Source organism: Trichechus manatus, unplaced genomic scaffold (genome assembly GCF_000243295.1).
Source record: "Trichechus manatus latirostris isolate Lorelei unplaced genomic scaffold, TriManLat1.0 scaffold00008, whole genome shotgun sequence".
Taxonomy (NCBI): Eukaryota; Metazoa; Chordata; class Mammalia; order Sirenia; family Trichechidae; genus Trichechus; species Trichechus manatus.
The window spans coordinates 25807705-25819378 of record NW_004443944.1 but is presented as its reverse complement, the minus strand read 5'-3'; the positions used below and the strand labels follow the sequence as shown (position 1 = coordinate 25819378).

At 44.2% G+C, this 11674-nt stretch overlaps 1 pseudogene; it reads left to right on the top strand.

Annotated features, from left to right (window-relative positions):
* Positions 1 to 8548: 8548 nt before the first annotated feature.
* LOC101354803 (WD repeat-containing protein 73 pseudogene) lies at positions 8549 to 9667 on the top strand (annotated as a pseudogene).
* Positions 9668 to 11674: the final 2007 nt, after the last annotated feature.

Genomic DNA, 11674 nt, shown 5'->3' with positions numbered 1-11674 from the left:
TGCTCATGGAGTTGCGATGAGCTGGAGTAGACTTGATGGCATATGGTTGTAAATATGTGCCGTTCAAGAGACTATGACTTGGTTAGGCTTTCTGGTCCAATACTGTGAAGGAAGGACCCCACCAGCTAAATGACAAAGTGCTTTCTTCTGGCCACAGAGCCTGGCAGAGGGACCGATGGCTCATTACCGAGACCGGATGCCTTTCCTCCGATAGATAATGAAGAATTGGATCCAAGCTGCTCAGTAGCTTCCTTGGAAATTGGTTGGACATCTTGCTACAGTATGAACAAAGATGAACTTGGCTGCTGCCTGGAGGGATGTTCTGGAAGGAGCAGATCTGCTGACCCATTCTGAAGAGAAAAACACTGTGTCAGGATGGGGTGCACTAGCTGCAAGCTGGTTTTGGGTGGTGTGGTCCTCTGACCAGTAGCATCAGCATTACCCAAAAACTTGTTAGCAATGAGAATTCCTGGTCCCCACCCTCAAGCCTACTGACTCAGAAACTCTGGGTCCCTGCAACCTGTGCTTCAACAGGTCTTCTGTGTGATTTGGATGCATACTCAAGTTTGAGTTCAGTTGGGTTAAGTTGTAATATCTTTTCCTCTTTCCTTTTTTTAAAAAAATTTATTATGCTTTAGGTGAAAGTTTACAGCACAAATTAGTTTCTCATTTTGTGTATAATTCAAAAATACATGCACAAATGATTTGATGACATTGGTTGCAATTCCCACAATGTATCAGCACTCTCCCCCTTTCCTCCCTGGGTTTGCCGTGTCCGTTCGTCCAATTTTCCTGCTGTTTGCTGCCTTCTTGTTTCACTTTTGGGCGGGGGTTGCCCATTTGTTCATGTTTACTTGATTGAACTAAGAAGCACATTCTTCACATGTGTTCCTCACATATTTGTTTTATAGGCTTGTCTAATCTTTGGCTGAAAAATGGGCTTTAGGAGTGGCTTCAGTTCTGAGTTAGCAGGGTATCTGGGGGCCATAGTCTCTGGGGTTCCTCCAGTCTCTGTCTGACCAGCCTGGTCTTTTTTGTGAATTTGAATTTTGTTTTACATTTTTCTTTTGCTCTGTCCAGGACCCTCTATTGTGATCCCTGTCAGAGTGGTCAGTGGTGGTAGCCGGGAACCATCTAGTTCCTCTGGGTCCTCTTTCCTTCTTTCGCTTCCCGCCATCTTCTCTTCCTCTCTGTCCTCTCGAATTCTTTCTCTCCCACAAACCAGTAACCTTCTCAGAAGCCCTGGGGGTTTGTTCTTAAAGTCTCAGCTGGGTTGTGAGACTTTCTGATGCATCACCAAGGAAGATGGAAGATTATTGAACTCCAAGAAATTGTCACATTCTCCCATCTGAACGTTTGCGAGCAGACGTGCCTGGATACTCTAGAAGATATCAAAATGGTATCTTGGGCTGAGGTTCTATGACACCACGTGTTTCTGAGGCAGAAACAAGTCCAGACCAGAGTTTAGAGTCTGGGCTCAGCCTTCGCTGGACATAAGGATGTTTGGAGCAAAACATCATAGGAAAAGTACAACAATTGGAAGAAGAGGTTAAGAAGTGGCCATAGGTGACTACAAGGAGGCCTGGAGCAACAGAGCTGTTCAGAGGAAAAAACAACAAACAGCCAGCAAGATTTATTGGAACTCATCAGCATTTACTGGGGGCTTGAACGGATTTCCTGCAGAGTAGGGGCTGTATTCAGTGGATGTTCAAGGAAAGGATGACTCCTAAAGGCTGGAGAACTGAAGTCACTCAAATTACACCCAATAAAGAAGATGCAGCCTAACTGACTTGTTCAATAAACATTTGCCAAGTGCCAGCAATTAACCATGCACATGCTGAATTTTAAGCAGGAGGCAGGCCTGGTACCTCACCCTGGCACTGTGGCCCCTTCTAGCAAGCTGTCTAGCCAGACCCTCAGCCACCTCTGAGTCAGCTTAGACCACTCAGGATCCCAGGGCAGCTCAGGGAAGCTAAATTGCAAGTCCTCCCTCGGCCCCACCACACTAAGCTGTTCAGTTGTCATAACTACACTACAGTTGGAGCAAGGGACAGCCCAAGAGGTGGTGTCTTTCCAGAGTGAGTAACTCCCCTTCTTGTATTCAGTGTTCCCTCTAATGCACGTGCCCCTTTCCAATCCAAAATCCAGGAAAGGGAAATTGATACTCATCTTTTCCTTTTGTCTCCTGCTTCTCTGTCCTTTTTCCCTTCCCACAAACCCCCAGGTCAAAAAAGCAGCAGGCTATTCTCTTGTGACTCCTACATTATGTCTTTATTCCACATCCCTTTTCACGGCACTAAACGCTGCCTGAAATTGTATTACGTATTTATTTCCCTGTTTAGTATCTCTTTCTCTATGGAAACATCCATTTATTTCTTCCAGATTTACTCAGGTATCTACCCTCCTTCACACAATCATGAGATTCAGAACAAACTGCCCCACCCCAGCTCCAGGAGGCTAATTCTCATTGTTGTTATTGTTAGCTGCTGAATCAGCTCCCAATTCATGGAGAACCCATGTACATGGGAACAAAAAGGTGCTCAGTCCTGGGCCATCCCACGGTCAGTTGCAGATTGGACCATTGTGATCCATAGGCTTTTCATTGGCTGATTCAGAAGATCACCAGGCCTTTCTTCCTAGTCTGGAAGCTCAGATGAAACCTGTTCAGCAACATAGCAACACACAACCTTCCACTGACTCAGGAGTGGCAGCTGCACATGGGTGCATTGGGCAAGAATTAAACTCAGGTGTCCCAGTGGAAGATGAGAGTTCTACCACTGACTCACGATTGCCCCTCACCACTCCATTCTCATTTAATCTAAGCCATTTTCGGTAATACTACCACCCTGGCCAAAGATTGATTTAAGAATGGCCATGTGACCTAATCCTGGCTCTAGGAGAGTCTGCTGGTTGCCTACCTAATACCCATCCTCCCTTGCTTCTTCACTAATAGAATGCTAATTTTATTGGTGGTGGCCATGTGACTTAGCCAGTTAGATATAATAGATGTTACTGGTGAGACTTAGGAGAAAACTTCTGTAAAGAGGGCACTCCACAGCTGACATTTTACCCTTCCACCCTTTCTCCTTTTTCCTGACTTGAATGTGGACACATTTGCTGGAAATCTAGCAGCCATATTGTCCTCATGAGGAAGCCACATGCTAAGGATGGCAGAGCAAAAAGATAGATGATTCTTGGGACATTAATGAAATAGCAGAGCTGGCTCCCCAGTCTTAAACCACCTATGTCCTGGCTTCATGTTATGAGGTAAATAAAAAATTCCTGTCTTCTTTAAGCCATTATTTGTAATTGGCAGCCTAATCTAATCCTAAATAATACAGTAGCCAGTGAGGACTAAGGGGAACGTCTGCTGGAGGCTTCTGAGAAAGTTTTCCTCATTCCTAAGAAATGGACACAAGAAAAGACAGTGTTTATGTTTTTTCTGTCAGTTTACGTATCTGGATACACCAAAGCTAATTTGCTACCAGTGTGAGGATGAAGCTCATCCATGGAGATGAGCAGAGCCATGATCTCACTGAGCCTGCATCCTACTTCACCACCGAACTTCATGTTAAGACAGATGATACATTTCCTTATTGTCTAAGCCAATGTGCAACACAAATTTTGGTTACACACTGCCAAAATCCTGATACCCACTCCCACTAGACTATAAGGCCCATGAGGGCAAGAAGGCTGCCTGTTTCGTTCATGGTTGTATCCTCAGCATCTAAAATAGTGCCTGGCTCATTATAGGTGCTCCATGAATCTTTGTTAAGGAATTAATGAATGAACTTGTTAAGTGGAAATGTTGATAACCATTTCAGATAACTGATGTGAAAGTCCTGTGAGAAATTAAAAGCACCAGGCATAACAGCTCATTATTAATTATTATTATTGTCTAAAAAGAGCAGCAGATGCCATTCCAAGCAGAGAGGCTCGCCTGAAACTCTCTTGTCATCAGAATCCACTTGCTATTGCCAAGCACCTGCACAATCCACTGGGCCTCAGATCTCATCCCTCCCTTACTGCCGTCACAATTTAGTCAGAGGTAAGGATCGTTGTTGTTGTTAGTTGTCATGGAGTTGATTCTGACTCATGGCGACCCCATGTGTGCAGAGTAGAACTGCTCCATAGAGTTTTCAAGGCTGTGATCTTTCAGAAGCAAATCACCAGGCCTGTGTTCCAAAATGCCTCTAGGTGGGTTCATACCACCAGCCTTTTGGCTAGTAGTCAAGCACTTAACCATTTGCACCACCCAGGTACTCCAAGGCCCACCGTTGTTGTTGTTGTTAGGTGCCGTCGAGTTGGTTCCTACTCATAGTGACCCTGTGTACAACAGAACAAAACACTGCCCCGTCCTGTGTCATCCTCACAATCATTGTTATGCTTGAGCCCACTGTTGCAGCCGCTGCATCAATCCATCTTATTGAGGGTCTTCCTCTTTTTTCTCTGACCCTCTACTTTACCAAGCATGATGTCCTTCTCCAGGGACTGGTCCCCCCGATAACATGTCCAAAGCATGTAAGACGAAGTCTCACCATCCTCGCTTCCAAGAAGCACTCTGGATATATTTCTTCTAAGATGGACTTATTGGTTCTTCTGGCAGTCCATGGTATATTCAATATTCTTCTCTGACACCATAATTCAAAGGCATCAATTCTTCTTCAGTTCTTCCTTATTCATCGTCCAGCTTTTGCATGTACTCCAGGTATTCCAAGGATATATAATAAAATTTCTTTAAATCCACTTTAGCAAACTTTTTAAACTTAGCCTCCTCCGAAGCAATAATATTAGTGAAACCACAGTTTTGACATCCTGGTTACATCTTTTTCTCTAAAACATATTAAAAGATTCTATAACTACTGAAACTTAAAACATGCACTTATCAATCATCTAAAGTAGGAGGTGGCAAACTTTCTGTAAAGGGCCAAAAAGCATTGTGAATCATATCTATCACAACTATTCAGCTCTGCCATTATAACATGAATGCTGCTCCCAGTCCAGTGGAATTTAGGTACCAAAAATGTTACCCTTCCAACATAACTGTCCTCTGGGAAGTACTAGCAAATTTAGACTTCCAATTCCCCCAAGTTAAACGTCCCCCTTCATTTCCCATGGGCTTTGGTGGCAGGGACATCTGTCCACTGGTGAAGAATTTGAAGCAATGCTGGGGCATAGGAGGCATGCTCATGTACCCACATCTGCCAGAAGGACAGTTGTCCAGTCTTGGGTTTCCCTTGGCCTCTTGGCAACTTGGCAGGATCCTGGAAACCTCCACAGAGCCCCAAATAACCTGTCTTTGAGTGCACAGCACTGACTAGAGTTTGATTGACCTAGGAAGCTACAGAATTACTGTAACTACCAGCTCATGGAGTTTTCTAACTCAACATCCATGCAGGCTTCTTTATCTGTCATACAGGCTGTGAGTGTTTTTGAGGTCATAATTAACCAGATATACACATAAAAGGAAAAGGTAACTATGAAGATAATACACTTACAAGCCTGGAGATCCATCAGTGTTCAGCAGATTCCAAGCCTTGCCAAGGCTTCTCTCTGTGACTAGTCCTGGGTGGGTTGAGGAAATTTAGGAGGAAAGAGAGAGGAAAGAGGTGGCGAGGTTAACAGAAAAGCTAGAGAATGCTCTGGCCATCCTTAAAAAAGCAATTAAATAGGAAAATAATTACAAGCAAACATTTTTAAAATTATACATGCATTAATTTGCCAGATAGAATTTCAATTATAAATAACTGTTTGCAAAAGAGTACTTATTTTTTTATTCTTTAAAGGCTGTACCTTTGAGTTAAAGATTCTAACTGGACACTATAATGTGTGCCAATGTCCTGGGATATAACTACGTTAAAATGAGTGATTAGGAGTTTCAAAGTTACAGAAATGATTGACCAATAGGGAAAGAATCTCCTACGCAATCAGTTAAAACCACTTAAATGGAAACATAAATTTCCATTTTCAAAATAATAAAGCACTTATTTGTAAAGGTATGTATAGGTGTGAATGTGTGTATGTATGCACACACCCACACACACACACACACACACACCCACACACACGCGCGCACACGCGCTCTGGTCAGGCACCACTCCCAGAGAAGATTCCCCTCAGGACAGGCCTCCTATCAACGCTGCATGCCTTCTCTCAGCCACGCAGGCCTCTCTACTGCTGCCTGGCCCAGCTTATAGCCGGCGTAACAGCTTTGCTCAGCTCTCTCTTAGCTGCATTTCTAGCAGCAGGTTTCTGCCATCACCACCGAGTCTGCTGTAAGGCCCCTTCCAGGTCGGCTGCCACTGGCTCTGTTGCAGGCCCCTTTCCAGGCTTCTTGTTGTCTTCAGTGTTACAGCCCTTGACCCATGGTACAGCTCTTCTGGAAGGTTCCTCACCTCTTTTCTCTTAGTTTCTTCTTACGTCTATCTTCTTGCCCCTCTTGCCTTTTCTCCTTTCTGAAAACTTTGTGGGATTGGCTACTTACATAAGAAATCTCCTTGTCAATTTCAAGGCATGGCCCTCCCAGCAGGGCCACAAACCGACCAGTCCCCTAGGTGGACCATAGTCATTTCATTTGCATAGTCTACAGTCACTTCATTTGCATAGCTTATAGTCACTTCACTTGCACAGTATATTGACCAGTCCTTGCAAGGTACATACCAATCACAGAGCAGGCTGCAGCACAGGGCCAGACAAAAAGTAGCAAACCATCAAATTGTTTACAGCTTACCCAGGAAATGTCAATCAACCTGGACAAAAGTAACAAACCCTCTAGGGTAGAAAACTAGGGAAAGGTAACTCCTCAGGGCTTAGGGAAAAAATTTCTCAACTGTTTTTCCAAGGAACCAAGGAAAAAGGCCACATAAGGAACTCATTTCACCACACTGGCCCAGGTTTCAGAGGCAAAGCCCCCAGCCCTTCCCAAAATGGAACACACAGGTGTGAATGCGTACAAGCTGTTTGATGGGAATACGGTAAAACCTAACAAAACTTGTAAATGCGAATACACTATCATCCAGAATATTTGCTTCTAAGAATAATCCCATAGATATATTCACACATGTACACAGATAAATTTTCACATTGATATTATTGGCAGTATAGTTTGTCATAGCAAGAATGGAACTAATCCAAATATCCATCAAAAGGATACTGATTAAATAAACTGTCAACTTCCATATAATGGAATACTCTCATTAAAATAGACAAGCCAGATCTGTATGTACTGATATGAAACCATCTCTGAGCACTATGGTAGGTGCAAAAGCAAAGTTAGAAGACTTGTGCTACCATTTATGCTTGTGTGGGCATGAAGTGCTTCTGGAAGGATGAGGACAAGACTGCCTCTGAAGAAGGGGGCTGAAGGACTGGAGACAGATTGGAAGGAAGAGTTATTTTCACCCTTTTGTACCATCGGTACCATTTTTATCATGCACAGATATTACCTATTAAAATATTTTAATCAGATAAGGCAGAGCTTTGTCCAGTTCTGGAAGAAAAAGGTGACTGGAAATGGGCCTGGAAGAAAGAACAATAAAGGACACAAAGGCCCTGCTTCAGGTCAAGATCTGTTCAGGCCCTGAAGTAGATTTAAGATGAAGGCCAGGTGGTGCTACCTGGGGGAGGAGAAAAATGCAAAGACTAAGCCAGCCATGGGTGCTCACAGTTGGAGTGGGCTCCCTGTCCTTGAGAGAGAGATTTGATGGAGAGAAGTGAGGAGACCAGTCCCAGGATGAGGTGGAAAAGGGAACACAAAGTAGACATGTCCAAGATGCCCTGGAGGGTCCAGTGAAGAGAACAATGAGTGTAAGGGGTTGTAAAGAAAGACCCTCACATAGTCTTCTGGGACAATTCAGTCAATTGGCATAATATAGTTCATAAAGTTTATGTGCTACATCCTAGTTTGATAAGTAGCATCTGGGGTCTTAAAAGCCTGTGAGTGGATATCTAAGATACAGCTATTGGTCTCTACAGCCAGAGCAAAAGAGAAAGGAGGAAACCAAAAACTGAGAGAAGAAAACTGGTTTACAGGGACTAACAGTCTACACGAACGACAGCCTTATGTACGCTGAGACCAGAACTAGATGATACCCAGCCACCACTACCTAACGTTCTGATTAGGGTCACGATAGATTGATCTTGATAGAAAAGGAGAAAAATCTGGAACCAAATTTCAAATTTTCAAAGAATCCAGACTTGCTCGGCCCATTGAGACTAGAGGAGTTACCAAGACTATTGCCCTGAGATACTCTTTAAACCTTGAACTGAAACTATCCCCTGAGGTTACCAACAACAGATTGGCTCACAAAATAAAGAATATCATTGGTGAGTACTGCGTTCCTTTAAAAAATCGTATATATGAGACCAGTCAATAATTATTTTAAAACAAAGATGAGAAGGTAAGGGGGCAGGGAAACCAGATTACTGGAAATGGAACAACCAAAATGGAAATAATGAGAATGTTCACGCACTGTGAAAAATGTAACCAGTGTCACTAAACTAAATAGCAGGTTGGCTCAAAAAGTAAAGAATGCCACCCTTGAGCTGTATGGAGGCCAGCGAGGACTGGCTCATGGAGTCCTTGCGCTTACACCAGGATTTCCATGCATTCAACTTCTCAGGAGCCACTCGAATCCTTGAATGGATTAGTGACAAAAGAGTCTTTGTTGCTGGCTATGAAAGCCTGAAAAAAAATAAGATTCTTCAACTGATATTACCTCTCAGACTTTCTGGAAAGAGAACTAGGGCTTGTTCCAAGAAAGAGATTTCAAGGTGCACCATGGAGGATTTTCAGATAAACCTGTCTTTGATCTAAAGCACGTGCCAGAGATCAGGTTGCTGGTGACCTGTGGCCTTCCAGGTGGTTCCCTACAGGTGGGGCAGATTGCAGAGGACAGTGACGTCATTAAAGCTGTCAGCCCCATTGCTGTGCGTGAGGAGGAGGTGAGTCCCTGGCCCAGGATGTCTGTCTTCTCCTTGGTGATCCCCAGAGTCCTCCACAGGGTGAGGCTCAGCAGTCTGAGGATTTCAGACCTGGAATTCCAGAAGACCACGTACACCACAGGGTTTGGTGACAGTGGGGTTCTCATTAGGCTGCAGGTCCTGGGTGCAAACACCTTTGCCTTCTGCTGCACCTCAGGCTGGCTGGGGCTTGTTGACATCCACCAGAAGTGGGCACCTTCTGAGAACCTCAGCCGTGGCGCTGGGTCCGGTGGAGGGAGGTGGTGTGCAGAAGTTGAGGGCAGGAGCCAGGACCCTGGGACCAGCATTGCCAGCCTTGGCTCAAACGAACAACTCTGTCTCCTCAACCCCCGGGGATCTCTGCTACCCTGTGAGCTCAGCCTAGTGCCCAGTGGCCACACCTAGCCCTGACCCAGAGCTGCTGCCAGGGACTTGGGCCCTGGTCCTGGACAACTGCTTAGCCATTTCAGGTTTTCATGGAACAATCCAGGTTTATGATGTCACATCTTAGGGTGGAGTGGAGAGCCAAGTAGAACCTCTCTTCTCTCACAGAGGTCACATTTTCCTAGATGCAAATGAGCTGGACCCTGCTCCACTGGTCACCACCCACATCTGGCACCCCTGCAAACCAAGGACTTTGTTATCAGCACCAAATGATGCCTCTCTGTATGTGCGGGAGTGGGTGGACCTCCGTGCCTCTTGCTAACACCAGCGCCTTTCCACTCAGGCCCCTAGGAAAGAGGAGGAGCTGCTGTAGTAGCAAGGGTACTGTCATGGATTGAATTGTGTCCCCCCAAAGTGTGTGTCAACTTGGCTAGTCCATGATTTCCAGTATTGTGTGATTGTCCACCATTTTGTCATCTGATGTGATTTTCCTATGTGTTGTAAATCCTACCTCTGCGATGTTAATGAGATGGGATTAGCAACAGTTACGTTGATAAAGCAGGACTCAATCTACAAGATTAGACTGTGTCTTAAATCAATCTTTTTTGAGGTATAAAATAGAATCAAGCAGAGAGACATGGGGGACCTCATACCACCAAGAAACAAGAGCCGGGAGAATAGTGCATCCTTTGGACCTGGGGTCGCTGTGCTGAGAAGCTCCTAGAGCAGGGGAAGATGATGACAAGAACCTTCCTCCAGAGTCAACAGAGAGAGAAAGCCTTCCCCTGGAGCTGGCATCCTGAATTCAGACTCCTAGCTTCCTGGACTATGAGAGAATAAATTTCTCTTTGTTAAAGCCATCCATTTGTGATATTTCTGTTATAGCAGCACTACGTAACTAAGACAGGTACCAATTTAGGACTCAGTATCCAGATGTCCCTGGTACCACCTGTGTGGCCTTGGGCAAGACACCCACCCTCTCTGAGCCCAGTTTCCTTACCGGTAAAATGAGGATAGTAATAACTACCTTGCAGCTTGCTAGCAGGGTTAGAAATAATGTATTAAAAAATACCTGGCAGACATTTAAGATACTCCACTGGTCTCACCCCATCTGGAGCAAGGGAGAATGAAGAAAACCAAAGACACAAGAGAAAGATTAGTCCAAAGACTAATGGACCACAAGTACCACAGCCTCCACCAGACTGAGTCCGGCACAATTAGATGGTGCCCGGCTACCACCACTGACTGCTCTGACAGGGATCACAACAGAGGGTCCTGGACTGAGCTGGAGAAAAACGTAGAACAAAATTCTAACTCACAAATAAAGTCAAGACTTAACTGGTCTGACAGAGACTGGAGAAACCCCGAGAGTATGGCCCCTGTACACCCCAGCCCAGGGGCAAGGATAAGAAGGCAGGAGGGGACGGGAAAGCTGGTAATGGGGAACCTAAGGTAGAGAAGGGAAGAGCGTTGACATGTCATGGGGTTGGCAACCAATGTCACAAAACATTGGTTTTAACTATTTAATGAGAAACTAATTTGCTCTGTTTTAATGTGTGTGAACTGTTTTAATGAGAAACTAATTTGCTCTGTAAACCTTTATCTAAAGTACAATAAAAAAAAAAAAGAAAAGCTATGGTGAGCTATGGATGCTAACCAAAAGGTCAGCTGTTAAAAGTCCATCAGCCGCTCCTTGGAGGCTCTATGGGGCAGTTCTACTCTGACCTGTAGGGTCACTATGGGTCAGAATCGACTCTCGACGGTAACAAGTTCGGCTTTTTGTTTTTGTTTTTGGTATCTAATCAAGGGAAACAAAACAATGAAAACGTGAACCCTGTTAAAGTAAAGACGTTATTTCTCCTGAAGTTCAGATAACCTTTTTTTTTTTCAATGAGATATCATAAACAAGTTTTTCATTGAGTCATAAATCATGGCACTTCATCGTTTACTTTCCATTCAGTTTAATTCAGTCTACTTTTTTATTAAAAGAAATGATCATATTAAATAATGAAAATATGCTTAAGTAAGGAAACCTGATTACATAATATGTGTTTGTTTTCCAGTTTTCATGTGGAGGTAATGTAATCACCCCAAACAAAAACCAAACCAAGCCTGTTGCCATCAAATCAATTCCGACTCATGGTGACCCTGTGGGATGGAATGGAACTGCCCCATGGCATTTCCAGGGAGTAGCTGGTGGATTTGAACTGCCAATCTTTTGGTTAGCAGCTGAGCTGTTAAGCACTGTGCCACCAGGGCCACATAGTCACCCCAGAGAACATAATACTGTTGCAATGTATTTTATAAAATTATGTTTTGAGGAATATAT